This window comes from Pteropus vampyrus, unplaced genomic scaffold, assembly GCF_000151845.1.
Source record: "Pteropus vampyrus isolate Shadow unplaced genomic scaffold, Pvam_2.0 Scaffold529, whole genome shotgun sequence".
Lineage (NCBI taxonomy): Eukaryota > Metazoa > Chordata > Mammalia > Chiroptera > Pteropodidae > Pteropus > Pteropus vampyrus.
This window is the reverse complement of record NW_011889310.1, coordinates 777,951-796,560: the sequence shown is the minus strand read 5'-3', so window position 1 is coordinate 796,560 and position 18,610 is coordinate 777,951. Positions and strand designations below refer to the sequence as shown.

Sequence of the window (18,610 nt, the reverse complement as noted above, 5' to 3'; positions counted from 1 at the left end):
GACCTCTGCTCTTCTCTGCGTTATTTCTTAACTTCTACTTGCTTTTGGTTTACTTTGCCCACCTTTTTCTACCTTCTTAGTGTGGAAACGTGGTCATTAATTTTAAACCATTTAAAGTTATAACCTTTAAGTGCTGCTTTACCTGCTTCTCATAAATTTTAATGTTAGTGTTTTTATGGTCATTCATTCAAAATGTTTTCTAATTTCCCTTATGATTTCTTCTTTGACCCATATATTATTTAGAAGTATATTGTTTAATTCTCAAATATTTCAGGGTTTTTGTCAATATTATTATTATCGACTTCTTATTTAATTCCATTGTGGTCTGAGAACATCCACTGTGTGATTTCATTTCTGTCAAATTTGCTTAAACATGGTTTATGACCTAATATATAATCGATTTTGGTGAATGTACTATATATACTTGAAAAAAGTATGTATTCTTCTTTTGTGGGGGCATATAGTGCTTTATAAATATCATTTAAGTCAAAGTGGCCAATAACGTTATTCAGATCATCTATGTCTTTACTAATTTTTGTCTCATTTAAGCCTAAAGAATTTCCTTCAACATTTCTTGTAATGCAAACTTGCTGGAGATTAATTCTGTTAGTTATCATTTATGTAGAAACAATGCTTTTATTTCACCTTCATTCTTGATTTTTGCTGTCTTTAGAATTCTTGGTTATTTACTTTCAGCATTTTAAACATGTTCCACTATCTTTGAGCCTCCATTTTATTTCAAGTGTGGTGAGTAGTCACTTGAATTGATTCCTCTGTCATTTTTCTCTAACTGCTTAAAGATTTTATCTTTATCTTTGATTTTTAGCAGTTTGGCTGTGATGTTGTAGGTGTGATTTTGTTCATGTTCATCTTGCTTGAGATTCACTAAGTTTCTTGAATCTGTGATTTTATGTCCTTCACAAAATTAGGAAAGTTTATTTCTATTATTTAAAAAAAAACATTTTTTTTCTGGTTTACTCTCTCTCCTCTCCTTCTGGGTCTCCAACTATATCTATTTTAGATATTTTTACAATGTCCCATAGGTCCCTGAGGCTCTGGGGTTTTTTTCTTTATTTTTTTTTCTCCCTGTTCTTCAGAATGGATAATTTCTATTAATCTGTCTTCATTTTCTTTGACTCCTGTCATTTCCAATCCATTGTTAAGCCTGTCAGCATAAGAAACCTCCAAACCTGTAGAGAATTTTTATGAGTTTATTTAAGCCAAACTGATGACATGCCAGGAAGCAGGATCTCAAATGCTCTGGTGAATGACAGTTATGCAAGTTCTTTTTATACATCTGGAATTAAGAAGAGAATGTAAGGAAACTTACTTGAAGATGGGAGAAAGCAGGGTAGGGGAACATCTCTATGATTGAATTACAGGATAGTTAACAAGATTATGTTTCCCCTTGAGGATGGTTACTACACAGAGGGGCTTGGAAAAGAGGTTTACTGTGGCACTCCAAAGGTGTGTTAACCTAGATGCACAAGAACAATGGACAGGGCTGGCTTTAGGCAAAGATTAACCTCTTACTAAAATGTCATATACCTAGGCCGTGACTACCCACCATGACTTGCCCAGTTAGGAATTTATGATCAGATCACCCTGTGAAGTTACTTTGTCACTAGACTTGTCAGATTTATTACAGAGTCCCCCTTTTTTGTTGTTGTTGTTCACAAGCCTACTCAGTTTATTTTTATTTCAGATACTGTTTGCTTCAGTTCTAAAATTTCTGTTTGGTTCTTTATTATAATTTTTATTTCTTTGCTGATATTTTCTGTCTTTTCATTCATTACAAGCATATTTCCCTTTATGTCCTTCAGCATAGCTATGATAGCGACTTTTAAAACCTTTGCTAATTCCAGCATCTGGGTTGTGTCAGTTGACTGCCTCTTCTCTTGAGTTTTTCTCACATTTTTCTGGTTCTTCATGTGTGTGGAGACTGCTTTTGTTCTGTTCCTATGATGAATGTCGATTTTTTTGTTTGTTTCATTTGTGTTAGCTGACAATTAAATCGACTAGACATAAACTGCAAGCTGTTTCTGTTCTGTGGTGGGCAGCAGCTCAAATCACAGTTCGATTATTTTAGTCTTAGCTGGGCGTGGTCTAATAATAAATATTGGTCCCTGGTTCCTGGTACAGAGCTCCTGAAACCCTTGTTATTCCCTGGGTGATAAGAGTGTCTTTTATTATTCAGAATGAACTCCTTTCAACCCTATCTGAATTTACCTGAGAAGACTGGGATGAGGGCTGGTCACCAGAAAGATCAAGCAGGTGATTAGAGGGTTGGGACTTTCAGCCCCACCCCTCAACCTCCAGGGACTAGGAGGGAGGCTGGAGATTGAGTTCGATCACCACTGGTCAGTGATTTAATTAATGATGCCTACATAGAGAAACTTTGATAAAAACTTTGGAACAATGAGATTCAGAGACCTTCCAGATTGGTAAAAAGATGTGCTGTTAGGGTGCTTGCCTGGAGAGGGCATCTAAGCGCTGTGCCCACCCTTTCTTTTCCCTATACCGTGATCTATGCATCTCTTCCATTTGGCTGTTCCTGAGTTGTATCCTTGTGATAAATTGGTAATTGTAAGTAAAGCACTCTTCTGAGTTATGTGAGTCATTCTAGTGAATTATCAAACCTGAAGGGATGTCTGAGAACCCCCAGATCTGTAGTCAGCTGAGCAGAAGTGGGGGTAACCTGGGTGTCTCATTTGTGGATAACGTCCGAAGTGAGGGCATACTTGTAGGACAGAGCCCTTAAACTTGTGGAGTCTGACACTAATTCCAGATAGTTAGTGTCAGAATTGAATTGAATTGTAGGACATCCAATTGGTGTAGGAGAATTGGTTGTTCTTTAGGAAAGACACATTTCGTGTCAGAAAAAAAAAACCATACACTTTGATTTTTAAAGTCTCCCACATGTGCATGGTTTGAGGTCATCAGAGAGCCAAATATAGTTTATATGTACGATTTGAGCCTCTTTCTTTCTGGCTTATTTTGGAGGGCTCTTCTTACTATTTGGCTGCTGTGGTTGCTCTGAACTCTATACTCGGGTTCTTCAATCTGGACAGGGTACAAGCTTTCCATCAGAGTTTTAGCTACCTGCATGGTGCAGACTGGGTCCTGTACTCAAGCTAAACACCATAAAAAAATGAGAAAGTGACCTAGTGTAATTTTCTTCTTCCAAATGTTTACTCCCTTCTAGTATCTGCTTGCTTTTGATCTCTCCCCACTGTATTCAGATAGTGTGTTTTTGTTTTATTTTGTTTGTTTGTTTGTTCTCCAGAGTTTTTAGGTTTTATCTGCAATAGGATTCATTCACTAAGAGTTTCCTTGTTCATTGCTGGAAATAGAATCTGTGGCTTTTTAAAAATTCTCTTAATCACTTTTTTTTTTATTAACATGAGGTCTTAATTTGAATGTAATCAAATATATCTTTTCATTTATGGTTAATTCCTTTTATATCTCATGCAAGAAAGTGTTTCCTACTCCAAGATCATTCAAACATTCCCCTATACAATCTTTCATATAATTTGTCTTGTACGTTTGGTTTTTCCAGTCTTCCTTGAATTGATTTTTACCTTTTTTAAAAATAAACTTTAAAAAATTTTAGAGTAAGCTTAGATTTACAGAAAAGTTATAAAGATAGTACAGAGAGTTCCCATATACCCTGCACCGAGTTTTACCTATTACTATCTTATATTAGTTGGTACATTTGTCACAATCTGTTAACCAATATTGATACATCATTATTAATTAAAATCCATACTTTATTCATAGTTTCTTAGTTTTTACCTAGTTTTATCTGGTCCAGGATACGCATCCAGGATACCACATTACATTTAGTTGTTATACCTCCTTAGGCTCCTCTTGGCTGTGGTGGTTTCTCAACTTTACTTGTTTTTAATGGCCTTGACAGTTTTGAGGTATATTGATCATGTATTTTGTAGAATATCCATCAATTTGAGTTTGTCTGAAGGCTTTCTCATGGAATTGATTTTTATTATCTTTATGTGTGTTATGAAGTAGAGGTGTAATTTCATTTTTTGTGCTATAAATAGAGAATTTTCCCAGTTTATTGAAAAGTCCAACATGCTGTGCTATTTGTCATATGTCAGGTGTCAGTATATGTGTGCATCTGTTTCTGTGCTTCATATTCTGTTTCATCAGTCCCTTTGTTTATCCTTAAGACAGTACTACACTGTTTTAATTATTTTATGATCAATCTTGATGCCCGGTACAACAAATTCTCCAATATATTTTTTTTTTATTCAAGAATATCATGGCTATTGTTGACCTATTCCATATACATTTTAGAAGTAGCTTGTCAGGTTTTACACACACACACACACACACACACACACACTCTCACACTCTCACATTCACAACTTTGCAATATGGCATTGAATTAGTAAGTCAGTGTGAGACTATTGACATCTTTATAATATTGAATCTTACTATTCATGAACATGGTATATGTTTCCATTTATATAATCCTCTTTCATTAGATTTATTCCGAAGTAGTTAATCTTTATATACTATCTTTTTTCCCCAGTAATGACAGACTGGATTGATTAATGAAACCTCTGTACTAGACTGTGTGAGAAATGTTGAGGGGAAAGGGAAGGAAGGAATGATTGTTGAGGGCCAAATACATAACAGATACTATTATAGATCACTTTCTTTCTCATTTAATCATCTCAACAAGGGACTTGCCTAAGGTAATTGAGCTAGAAAGTTGTAGAGCTAGATGATGTCCACTTCTGCCTGATAGTGGTGTACATGGTGTCTGCTGTAACACTCTGTCTCTCGTTGACTCAACCATTGTCCCTCCCCTATAGGACCTTACCTCTTTTGGGGGGGGGGGAGCAGGATATAAAGTGTGTATCCAGGCAATAAGATTGAATACTGCAGATGAAATAATATAGGTATCCTGAGAAAACAGTCACTTTGAGCTGAGGGGCTCTTGCAAGACAGACTTCCTGCAAGAAGGAACTTTGTCACTAAGCCTTATAGGCAGGAGAGGATCAGAGCATTTAGAGCACACACAAGTGGAAGGCCACAGACATCAGGGATGCTAAAAAGATCATCTCCAGGGTCATGAATGCTGAGAGTGAGTCTGAGTTCAGTCCACATATTCAGGAGCCACAAGGAGGAGGTGGAGCGGCAAACTCACACCTTTGTATGTGGCCTAATGAGACTGGGTTCCTTGTTAGGTTCCCTTCTCATAGACATATCTGAGTTCATGGTACCTCAGACCTTAGACCTAACTTTCTCTTTCTTGGGTACAGGAGCAATTAAATGGAAGGGGCAGGTTGGCTTCTGCAATTGATAGTGGCTTTGCTTGTGACTTCATTGGGCACTGCAGTCAGCATCCAGCAAGGGCAAGCTGAGAGGAGCTGACAAAGCCCTCAGCACTGCTCTCCTGACAGTGAGGTGGAAAGCAGAAAGAGCTTTTAAGGGGAAGCTCAGCTCTGCTCAGACCTGCCTGTGGCCCTTAAAGGTATCCAGCTTCTACGAAGTGCATTTCTGGCACTTCACCACTCACAGGCCACTTGCTCACACTATTTCTTTGGCCAGGGGTCCTTTCCCTACTTCCACTCCCATTGAGGTGTTCAATAAATTCATATTGAGTACCACATGTCAGGTACTCTTCAGGTCCCATGAGGACTTCTAAGGATGTAGGATCCCCTGCCCTTCAGGAGCAAGTGTACTGTCTACTGCAGAGATAAGACATGTACATATAGCTAGACTCCAGGGAGGAAAAGGGCAAGCACACACATCCACCTGGGGGAAATCTTTCTTCCTAGAAGTCTCCTCAGCCACTCCTCAGAATCCAATGTGCCATCACAAGACATTTAATCTTACCAATTAGATCTAAATTATCCACAAATCCACTCAACACTTGTATTTCTCTTCTGTCAGCATTTCTTACCTCGAGGACGTGCTACTTGAGAGGAACCTCAAAGAAGGGAAGGTTTAGATGGTGAGCTCTTTGGAGGCCAGATTGAGTTCTCTAGCCCATTGCTTTTACTCCCTTTACGCATCCTCCCTGGGCCATTTCTTCCATTCCTATGCTTTATCTTCCATCTATGTGTAGTTATTTCCCTGACCTTGGTCTCTAGCCTGAAACTTTCCAAGTAAAGCCAAATGGTTCTTAGATATCTACACTGAACATTTCACAGCCACCAGAAGGGAAGGTTTCAACACCCTCTAACCCCACCTGACCAGCTCTTTCTCCAGCGCGTGGCACCAGCATCTACCCGGTCACCCAGGCCAGATTTCTCAGCATCACCTTTAACTCTTCCCTCTCCCCGAACTACTCAACCACTAAGTTCTGCCAGTTTACCTCTTAATTATTTCTGGAATGCACCTCCTCCTCAGAAGCACTCCCACCACTGCTCTAATTTAGGTTTTTATCATCTTTCACCTGTATTATTCTAATTGTCCCTTTCATGTGCATTACTCTAATTGTCCTCTCACTGGCTCCTTCTAGACCAGGGGTCCCCAACCCCTGTTAGGAACTGGGCTGCACAGCAGGAGGTAAGCAGTGGGCAAGCGAGTGAAGCTTCATCTGCATTTGCAGCCGCTCCCCAGAATTAGCATCACCACCTCAGCTCCGTCTCAGATCATCAGGCATTAGATTCTCATAGGAGCCCCGGTCCCTGGTGCCAAAAAGGTTGGAGACCACTGCTCTAGACCTTCCTCTATGCATCAGCTGAAGTGATTTACCTAAAATGCTAATTCAACCACATCACCTCTATGCTTAAAACCCTCTAATGGCTCTCCAATCTGAAAAACTGAGGATTCTAGAGACAGCCCTTTTGAAGGTTTCACAAGCTGAATTAGTGTGATCCTGCCACAGACTCCCTGGATGAGCTCAGGCAAGTTCCTTTCCTTATCTGGGACTCAGTCTCTTCATCTAAAATACAAGTGGGTTAAGATAGTTCTGTGTTTCCCAACAGGTATTGTCAGGACTGCTAGTCTCATGAACTGCTTTGTCCGCATGGGTCTGGAGTCCAATATGTTTGGAGAATGCTGGGTTCTCTGGCCCCCATTGGACAGTCACAGTGTCCCTTGGCATATCATAGGGTCTGAGAAGTCTGGCGGTCAAAAAGCTTGCTAACTTTCCTTCACTCAGCTTAACTCAAACTTTTGTCACCACACAACACTTTGGAGTTGAGCATCTATTAGAATCCTTGAAACCACCATCTGTGGGACATGCTTTGAAAGATGCTGGAGTGGATGACTACTCAGGGCCCGCCTTACTCTGATTGGTGGTGATTCTGCTGAAGTTACTATTTGAGGGAAGAGGATGACTGACATCTGTCTCAGGTCTGCATCTGCCACAGTAGGTGCTTTGACAATGGGCATTAAACAGGGAGTGCAATAAGGAATAGCTACATTGGGTTGAAAGAGTGGCTAGTTCGGATGCAGACAATAGATAAGAGAGCAGTTTGTTCCCATAAAGAAATGTACCAGGCTTGATGGGGAGAGCATGCTAACCACAGTGGTGATGGACACTTCTGTGGCCTATGTGCTTGTGCTGCTGGCCATGTCAGTTCAAGGCCACTCTTAACTGACAGTTTCTCAGAGAAAGTTTACCCAACGACTTTGGGATGGCAGAAAGAGAAGCTGCCCCACTAATGCTCCTTTCCTTGCATATAAGGCATTGCTGGCACTTGTAAATATTGACTCTAAGTAGCTGTACTATTAAATCAGCTCTTTTATATCTCTGGACCATATCCTAGACAAGGCAGAAGTCTTCGTGGCACTGGGCGTGGGGCCTGGCCTGCTGTATTGCTCAGCTGGGCCTTACATTAGCACTGATTGCTGGCAAGGCTGTCGGCCCAGGGCTGTGTTTTCCTAATCAAGGAGTCCAGTTAAGCACTTGGGAAAGACTGGGCCACGTTACTTTCCCCTCCCAGCAGAAATACCGTAGGCAGAGCTGATGGAAGCGTCTACAAATATTTTCAGGCAGCCTCAAGTCACTGAGACCCTCTCGTCTCCAGCCACTTGGAGGCTGCTCACTGGGATTCACCCGCAGGCTTTTCTGTCCTGGGGCTGGTGGGAGGGATTGGATCCTCTTGCCTGCTGCTGCCTCCCAGCACCTCTCACTGCCTGGGGGAGAGGGGGACAAAAAGCATTTCTTGATCCCTGGGTTGGAAGACTGGGTTTTTGTTTACTGTACTGGAGTCCCTCTTAGGAAATATTTTACTTTCCACTCTGTTTTAGTAATGCGCTGTCACTACTAGTAGCTGAGATTTATTGAACGCTTACTTTACTCCATGCTAGGCACTGTGCTGTATGCCTTCCATGCACTGCTCATTAGGTTTTCGTAATAACCCAGCAGGAGTCAATATTAATAGTAACTATTAATAGTTACTATTTTGTAGATGGTGAAACCAAGGCAAAAAAAAAGAAAGATAGAAATTAACTTGCTCAAGGCCACACAGCAAGATGGCAAAGCTTGGATCCCATCCCAAGTCAGCCTGATTTGCAATGTACCTGCTCTTGACCATGACACCACATTGCATCCCTGTTACTTGTTTACTCATTTGTCTCTAGCAGGTGGTGAGCTCTTTGAGGGCAAGGGCTGTGTCTGGTTTGTGGCAGGACGTGGCACATGGTGCTGAGGGGTCCAGGGCTGCCTGCATCAGAGCATTGTGGTTCCCTTGTCAAGGCTGTGGGGAAATTCTGTGGTGTGTGGGCTCAGAGAAACAAGCGCATCTGCTCCTTAGTTCCCGAGCCTGGCACCCCCCAAAGATAATTACTGTGGACTCTCAGCTGTTGGAGCTCAGAGCCTGTTCCACACCGGCTCAGTCTGTTTCCCAAAACAAGTCTGCATTGTTTTGAAACCATGGTGCAAGGTACCCAGAGAGCAAATAGAAGTTGATCCCCACACAACAGGCAGTAACTAAGGCACGAAGAGTACATGGGACAGCTTTGGGGGGCTGAAAGGGAAGGCTGGCTAGACTCGAGGTTATGCACATTTCAGAAAGCACCCCCCCTTGCGGAAGGCAGCCCACTCAACTGAAACAGGAACCCTGGGACTATTCCTACCCTTCGATCCAATAATTTCCCCTCCTGGGATTGTATTCTTCAGGAAGTATTTTGACAGAATTGAAAAGATACATGCATGAAGATGTTCATGACGAAATTGGCTGTAGTAAGATAGCACTGGGAACAAATGAATCACCCAACAATAAGGGGTGGTTAATTAAATTATGGCCTATCCATTCCATTGCATCTTATGAGGCCATTTAATATGCTCATTCTGAAATCTGCAGCAGCCTGAGGAATAAATACACAGAATAGAAGATTTTATAAAGGGAAAGATGCCGTTGTGTTTACGTTGTGATCTCACAACTTACAAACACTTTCTGTACAGTAAATACCTAAATATAAAGAGATCTCTTAGGGCGATGAGATTTGGGTGATTTAAAAAAAAAATGTCTTGATCATAGTTATAGTGTTTTCACATTTTCAAGTGGAATTGTGTGTGTGGGCGGTGGGGGGCGGGTGGTGGGGGTCAGCACATAAGTTCTCCCCAAAGCTGATTCTATTTGCAGTGATTCCTGCATCTACTTGAGAATAAAAGTATATATGTGAAGAACAGAGACAAGAAGAAACAGGTGCTGATACCATTTGATGCATGATGAGGACCATGACATATTATTAAAAAGAAGCCTGGACCATGGCACAGCTGGCTATTCACGAACCTTTGAAATGGATAAGGCTGTAGCATCTGGTCCATTGTTGCCATTCTATATTGGCAACAGCGCTCATCTTAAGTCTTTAATTTGCAAATGGTTCCTGCCTATCAGTGAACAGAGGTGAATCCAAAACCTTTCTCTCAGATGAACAAAAGGACGTGAGCACTCCTCCCAAACAGGAGAAAGAAGCTTGTCCCGAGTTCCAAGCTTGAACAGCCATTGGTGTTGTCAGGGTACCTGTAGGCAGAGAGCTCTCCAACCACTGCTACCAGATAGGGCCCCCTTTAGCCCAGAGGTAGCAGAGTATGTATGTGACAGAGTACTTTTTGGAGGCAGCAGTGGTAACCCCCATCTCATGCACACACCTTTGGTGCTGGCGCTCTGTTTGTCCTGGCAAATATCAGCCTTGTGCCACTTCCCCACAACCTTCAACCCTGACAAATGGGTAATTATACCTTGATACTGTGTGCAGTGAAGTTAGCAGTGATTGAAAGCATTTGGCTTTCATATCTCCCCACTTCCCCGTTTCTGCTACGCCCTTCATAACTGGCACCTTCAGATACTCAGCTTGGACTAGCCCCTCACATCACCATACTGATTCACACCCAGAAGCAGTTAAACCCAGGGATGAGTAGATGTGGGGAGACCAATTGGCTGCCTTAAGTTGAGGCCTTTGGTGTTCCCACTTTAAGACTTTACTGCACTTGCCCTTCTTAAAGGCTGGATTTGGATGCAGAAGGGTATAGATATCTAGATATCCAGGTACATCCATTGCATCTCTCACTGTCTCTCATACCCAGGGCTAGTAATAAGAAAACTAATGCTGAGAGGTGAAGTGACCTGTCCAAGGTCATATATCTGGAAGTGACATTGCTAGAGCCTTAACCTAGGTCCCTTGCCTTCAAGTCCAATGCTCTTTGGTAGGTGGCCCCTGGGGAATATGCTCTGATTTGGGCATGCCTTAATGGCATACCCGGATACCACCAGTGTATCCATAAGCCTCAGGTGGGTGTGCTGTGTGCCCATCCCTGTGCTGGATATGCAGTGGGGCAGCAGTTAAGTAGATGCGTTGTCCAGCCTGGCACGCACCTGCCCCCAACAAGTTCAGTGCTTGCCCTAGACATATTTCACAGGCCCAGTCCCACAGCCGTCGCTGCTTGCTCTGTGCAGCTCTCAACTTTCCTGGCCTCATTCCCCTGGACCAGACTCGGCTTGCCTTTCAGTTACTATTTTTGCTCTTCTTTTTATTTTAATGTCTTTAGTTGTAAAATGTAACATATAAACAAAAAGGTGCATAGCCAAAACTTACAGATTAACAAATTGCTATAAAGCAAACACTCATGTAACCACCATCCGGATCAGAAAGATAACGCTGCTAGCACCCCAGACACCACGCACATGTCCCTTCCCAATCAGTACGCCCCCACTCCCTGCTGTGGGAACTCACCCTCTTGGTTTTTCCAGCAATCACTTGCTTGCTTATCTTCTTAGTTTTACCACTTAAGTTTGGATCTCTAAACACCGTACTTTAGCTTTGCCTATGTTTTTTTAATTTAATATAAATAAAATCATGTAATATGTATTTTTTTTTTGCACATGACTTCCTTCTGCTGTTTGCACGACTGATCCATGTAATTGCTATAGAACATTGTCATTACCTCAAAAAGCTCCCTCGTGCCCTTTTGCAATCAAACTTCTCCCACCCTGGCCCCAGGCAAGCACTGATCTGCTTTCTGTCACTATAGATAAGTCTTGCCTTTTGTAGAATTTCATATAAATGGAATAATACAATATGTACTCTTTTGTCCGGGGCTTCTTTTGCTCATCACAGTTTTTTGAGCTCATTCGTGTTGTTGCATGTATGAGTAGCATGTTTTTGTCCAATGCTATGTAGTATTCCATGTTGTGCATATACTACAACTTGTTTATTCATTCACCTATCTATGGCATTTGGGATGATTCCCATTTTGGGCTATTATAAATGAAGCTGCTGTGAACATCTGTGTGGACATGTTTTTATTTCTCTTGGTTCATATTTAGTAACGGAATTGCTGGGCTGTATGGCTAGCATATGTTAAACTTTATAAGAAAATGCCAAAGCGTTTTCCAAAGTGATCATGCCATTTTGCATTTCCACAATGCAAAGTTGAAGAGAGTCAGTTGCTCCACATCCTTGCTAACACTTATTATCGTCCAGCTTTTTCATTTTTGCCTTTCAAGTGTATGTGAAGTGGTACCTCTTTGTGTTTTAATTTGCATTTCTCTGATGGTGAATATATTTTCATGTGCTTGTTGGCCATTTGTATGTCTTTTTTTTTGTGAAGCATCTATTTAAATTGTTTGCCCATTCCTAAACTGGGTTACTTGACTTGTTATTAAATTATAAATGTAATTTATATATTTTGAATATAAGTCTTTTTTCACATATATCATTTTCAAATTTATCATTTAATTTTCTCAGTGGTTCTCAGAGCAAAATTTGAAGAAATCCAACATTTCATTTTTTTCTTATATGGTTCATCCTTTCTGTGCCCTATCAAGAGAATGTTTGCCTAACCCAAATTTGCAAATATTTTTTCAATTTTTTCTTCTAAAATTTTTATAGTTTCAGTCTATGGCCATACTACCCTGAACACGCCCAATCCCATCTGATCTCGGAAGCTAAGCAGGGTCGGGCCTGCTTAGTACTTGGATGGGAGACCACCTAGGAAGACCAGGTGCTGTAGGCATAAAAAATAAAAAAATAAGGGATTGTAAGCTGACAAGGTCCTTGCAATCTGTGAGGTCAACCAAGAGTTACCTTGCCTAATAAAAAAAAAAATTATAGTTTCAGCTTTTATGTTTCGATTCATGATTCATTTCAAGTTGATTTTTGTATGTGATATATGATAAGGGTTGAGGTTTATTTTTCCCCATATGAATATTCAGTTGTAATCACACCATTTTTTTAAAAAATCTGTGCTGTCACCCATTAAATTACGTTGGCACCCTTGTTGAAAATCAATTGGCCAAATGTGTGTGAGGCTATTTCTGGACTTTCAATTCTTTTCCATTGATCTATTTGTCTATCTTTACAGCAATATCACACTTTTTGATTATTCAATCTTTATAATGAGTCTTTAAGTCTATTACTGTAACTCCTACAATTTTACCCTTCATTTTTAAAAATTTTACTTGTAAATTGACATTTTTGTATATACTTCTGTGAATTTTAATGCAAAGATAGATTGGCGTAACTACCAACACAATCAAAATACAGAACAATCCAATCTGGGGCAGCTAAGCAAGAGAGAAAACTGTTAGACAATGACTGTTTTACTCTAGCCAAACATCACAGGAAAAATCTGTAGCCCCACCCACACCATCAAAGGCTGAGCGAGGAGCCTAGATTTCTACCCTTGTCAGACTCTAATGAGGCTCAGAGAAGGCTGAGTGGGGAGCTAGGGCTTTCATTCAGTCCAGACAGTAGCAAGACACCTCCTCACCTTATGGTGTTAGTGGGGACCACTTGAGGAGCCTGAACTTCCAAACCCACAAGGAAATAATGAGGCATCCCAAGGCTCCCTACTGGGGTAGTATCAGGAGGCCTAGTGGAGATTCAGGACATTCATCACCACCCAAAGGTAACAGGGCCACTGCTTCTCTCTGTGATGTCAGTGGAGGCCACTTTGGGAGCAGTAACAAGGCACAACTACAGCTTCCAGCCATGGAGGTATCAGCAGAAACCTGGTGGAGAGCTGGAAATCTCACCCCTGCCGAGCAATAACAAGGAGCCGCTACCTCAGATGACAACAAAGACTGAGTAGGGAACCGGGATTTTTACCCCCTATAGCAGTAAAAATATGACACTTCATCCCCTCTCCTCCTGCTGCATCGGTGTCAGAATAAGCCAGATAAAACAGAAGAGGTAAATAAGATCCAGAGTCCCCTAACGTACTACCCAAAATATTCAGATTTCAGTCCAGAATCACTCATCCTACCAAGAATGAGGGAGATCTCAAACTGAATGAAAAGACAATCGATCGATGCCAACACTAGAAGGTATTAAGAACAAAATGGATATCCGAGAACTGAAAACTACAATAACCAAAAAAGAAAGAGCTCAATGGATGGATCTAACAGAAGAATGGAAGGAACGGAGAAAAGAATCAGTGAACTTGAAAATACAATAGATATTATTCGATTGGAGTAACAGAGAAAAAATAGACTGAAAAGAATTAACAGAGCCTCAGAGACTTGTGGGACTATAACAAGAGATCTAACATTTGTGTGATAGGAGTGCTGGAAGGAGAGTGAGAGGGGCAGGAGTAAAAAAGTACTCGAGGAAGTAATGGCTGAAAACTTTTCAAATTTGGCGAAAAGCACAGACCCACTAAGAACTCATACAAACCCCAAAAGGTATAAACCCAAATAAATTCCATGCCACGATGTATCATAATTAAACTTCTGAAAACTATAGCCAAAAAAAATCTTGAAACTAGCAAGAGAGAAATGACATTTTTTCAGAGGAAAACAATTTGAGTAACAGCATATTTTTCAGAAGAAGCCATGGAGGCCAGAAGGAAGTTGTGCAACATTTTTCAAGTGCTGGGAAAAAAAAACAAACCGCCAACTCTGAATCTTATATCCAGCAAAATTCTTCTTCAGGAATGAAAAGGGAATCAAGACATTCTCAAATAAAGAAAAACAGAGATTGTTGTCACCAGCAGTCCTATCCTAAAAGAGTGACTAAAGGAAAGTTTTCTAGACAGATAGGAAATGATAAAAGAAGGAATCCTGGATATCAATGAGGAATAAAGCACAATGGAAAATAGTTAAAGCAACCATTATATCATCTGATGTGGTTCTAAATGTGTGTAGAGGACATATTTGACATTTTAAACGGGGAATGAAGTAAGGTTTCTATATTTCACTCAAACTGGTAAATATTGACACCTGCAGACTGATAAATTTACCTATATAGTGTATATATTTATATTACTCTATGTTATATTACTGTGCATATAATGTAATAGCTACAGCAACCACTTAAAAATCTATACAAAAACATACATTCAGACACTACATGTGAATCAAAATGGATGTGTAATATAATTAGCCATCAGGAAATGCAAATTAATGCTACAATGAGATATTGTTATGGCCTTGTCAGAATAACTAAAATTAAAAATGGCGACAGCACCAATGCTGGGGAGGATGCAAAGAAACTGGATCACTCATACGTTGTTTATGGGAACGTAAATGGTACAGACATTCTGGAAAACAGTTTGGGAGTTTCTTAAAAAACTAAACATGCAGGTAACCATATAACCTAGCAATTGCACTCTTGGCATTTATCCCAGAGAAATAAAAACTTCTGTCCACACAAAACCTGTAAATGAATGTTATGGCAGCTTTATTCATAATAGCCTAATATTGGAAATGATCCAGATGTCCTTCAACAAGTAAATGATTAAACAAACTGATATATCCATACCATGAAGTACTATTCAGCAATAAAAAGAAAGAGCTATCAAGGTACACAACAAACCTGAATGAATGTCCAGAGATTTATGCTAAGTGAAAACTGCCAATCCTCTTCATGATTGGCTTTTTTATATGCATGATTTCATTTATATAACACTCTTAAAATGACCAAAATTATAGAAATGGAGAACAAATCGGTTGTTTCCAGGATTAAAGAAGGGTGGGGGAATGAGGGAAGGGATGTGGCTATAAAAGCACAACGTAAGGGATCTGTATGGTGATTTTTTTTTTTTTTTTGGCATACAGATATCCAAGTGCTCCAACACTGTATCCTTGTTTCTTTGTGTGTGATGTATATTTTTTTTCTTCTGACTTCCAGATTTTTCTCGTATCTTTACTTTCCAATAGTTTGACTGTAATGTGACCAGGCATGGTTTTCTTTATATCCATTGTGCTCAAGGTTCACTGAGCTCCTTGGTTCTGTAAGTCCTAATTTTCATCAAACTAGGAAAATTTTGTCCTTTATTTCTTAATATATTTTTCTGTCTCATTGTCACTCTCTTCTCCTTCTGAGACTGCAATTGCATGCATATTATACTATTTGATGCCTCATAGGTCCCTGAAGTTCTGGGGTTTTTTTTCCATTTTTTGTCTCCGTTCGTCACACTGGGATAAATTCTGTTAATTTCTCTTTGGAGGTACTGAATCTATCTTCTGCCTTTTCCAAAATACTACTAAGCCCATCCAGTGAATTATTCATTTCAATTATTGTCCTTTTCAGTTTGAGTTTCGTTTGGTTCTTTTGGATTGTTTCCATTTCCCTGCTTAGATTTCCTATCTGTTCATTCACCATTGCTGTATTTGCCTTTTATTCTTAGAATATATTTTTTCATGGTTGTTTTAAAGTCTTTCCTAACTCCAACACCTGGACCATCTCAGGGTTGGTTTCGATTGACTGCTTATTCCAAAATGTCATGGTTCCTTATATGTGTAGTCATTTTTTATTGTATACTTGACATCACAGATGATATCTTTCCCTTCCTATTCATAGCCCAAACTCAGCCAAAACCTTTAAGAAGACCCCACCTGGACTCCTATATTGAAATGCGTTCCCTCTAAATTCCTATGTTGAAGTCCTAAGCACCAGTACCTCTGACTAATTCTGTACCATGATTTTGTCTGTGGATCTGGTCACATGGCCAACAAGCCTGATTCTGTAATCTTCCCAGCAATTCCTTTATCTAAAGGCCCCAAATGTTTTACTCATCTTTCTGAGTCTATGTTCCTGCAGATCTTGCCCCCATGATCTTTATGATCTTATTAGGCTTTTAATATTTTAGAGAGACTGTTTTTTAACTAGAATTTTTATATCTCTTTAGTGGGATAGCTAATCCTCCATTATCAAAAATGGAAGCTTCGCCCTTTCACCTCTGATTTCCCTCATCATGGTACAGAGTTAGTCTGGTGAGAATACCTGTGTTGGTACCACTGAGCAGCAGACCTTGCAGTTTGTCCACTAACATCACCACTGATGGCCTCTGGCCTCACTGGTACAACTGCTCCAGGAAATGGGATGCCATGGCAAATTGTCTGCTGGCCCTGCTTCTCTCCATCATTGGCACCAACAAAATTTAATGACCTAAACCTCAGTCATATCCCATGCCCTAGCTTCAGAAGGAAGCTAGGATAGTGAGTAACTAGTGCTTTCAGCTTCTCCAAACCTGGAAAGGGAGATAGATGCTAGGCAGCCAAAAAGAGAGAGAGATCAACCACAAGCCCAAGTCAGGGCATTGTATGGCCATATGCCAGGATGGGAGCAGCCACTCACATCCATGCCCTCCCATGCCATGCACTAAGGATCTTTCCTCTTGTGTGTGGAAGTCATACAAAGAGACTGTCCTCTTTAGGATCCCTCTCCCCACCATGTCTCCTACCACATCTGAAGGTATGCGCACTCCTTGGGATTAGGAAGCCAACTCGCTTCAAGTCTTAGTACAGAGCTCCTAGGCCATAATACGAATCGCAGTGCACATCCTTGCTCTTCTGCCTTTAGCACATGCCTGGTTTCCTAGGGCTCGTCTCCAGTATCGAGGGCTAAAGCCAGGAGCTTCTTTTTCTTCTAGAGCATCAAGTCCTAGTCCTCGAAGCAGAGCAATTGTCTTTTGTGAAGTTTTGGAGGGCTGCAGAGCAGGGCAGACAGTCAAAGTCCTCTGCCCATTCCACAGTAAGTGATTGCAGCCAACTCTGTGGCTTTGGTGTTTACTGCGATGTTTATGTCATTATTTGATTTCTTGGCATTCAACATCCTCATTAATATACATGTGTGCCTCCCTGTGGAAATGAAGGAGCGTGTTCTCTGTGTATGTATTCACATTTCTTTATTTAGCCTGGCACCTGCCTTCTTTCCCAGCATGTTAGTTTAGCATCCGTGCTGTTCCCTTGCAAATCTCTAGAGCTTACAATTCTTAGAGGAAATGATTTATCTCTAGGAAGATTTTCCTCCTTCCCCTTAACTATGCTTTAGGGCTAAGCTGTTGCGTCACAGATAGGTGAGCTATGCCAACAACTCTAGCAGATGGGACCACTGAGCACCCCCCTCCCCTCAGCAGAGGGAGGTGTCCTAGACCAGAGTGACCACTGGTTCCATGGACCCTCTTATGTTAAGCCCAGAAAGGTTCCAAGGATGACTCACTTGTAAAGGTTCCTGTCACCTGCACTGGGTAATGGTTTATGCCAGCTGGGCTCCAGGCCAGCTCTGGGCAAGAGGGAAGGTGTCGCTGGAGCATTCCTGGGTGGTTGCTGTTCACCAGGCCCCAAGATTTCAGGAGTTACGAGGAGGGAATGATACTGTCTCTAAATAGCCCTCAGGAGCTGGGCCCTGAGCCAGGGGACTTCCTGCTTGGATTACTGGCCTACCAGCTGGGTGATAGACATTTGGGGCCATTCCTTACAAGCCTCTGCTGGGGGCTGGGAGCAAGTTGTCAGCCTGGCCATTTGTTCAGATCTTCATCTCTGGAGGTGACCCAGAGGGGGCAGCATTGAGTGATTGTCAAGCCAGGCTCCAGAGTCAGCCAGACCTGTAGTGGCCCCCAGCTTCTGACTTTGGGCAACTCGCCTCCCTTATCTCGGCCTCAGTCTCCATCTGGAAAATGGAGGGGTCAATGAGGGGACTAATTCCAAGCACCTAAGGCAGTGCCTGGCTCGTAGTAGGTGCTTAATATTCAAAACTCACTGTCATCAAAATAACTGGACTTGAAGACTGGAATTTGAGCCCGAACTGCCTCAGTAATGATGGCCAAACCACTGGCCCCTGTGTTTGCTTCAATGGGAAGGAGAAATAGCACATGCCCTGCCTCCCCCCTTAGAACTCAGTGAGTTGAAAATGAAATAAAGAAGGTGAAAGAGCTTTGATTCCTGTCAACTGCTGC

General features: G+C 41.2%; 1 non-coding gene across 1 annotated transcript; it reads left to right on the top strand.

Moving 5' to 3' along the window:
- The first annotated feature begins 12,326 nt into the window (after positions 1-12,326).
- Positions 12,327-12,445, top strand: LOC111733146. The gene has a single exon (XR_002777855.1). It is a non-coding gene; the product is annotated as a 5S ribosomal RNA (ribosomal RNA).
- The last annotated feature ends 6,165 nt before the right edge of the window (positions 12,446-18,610 follow it).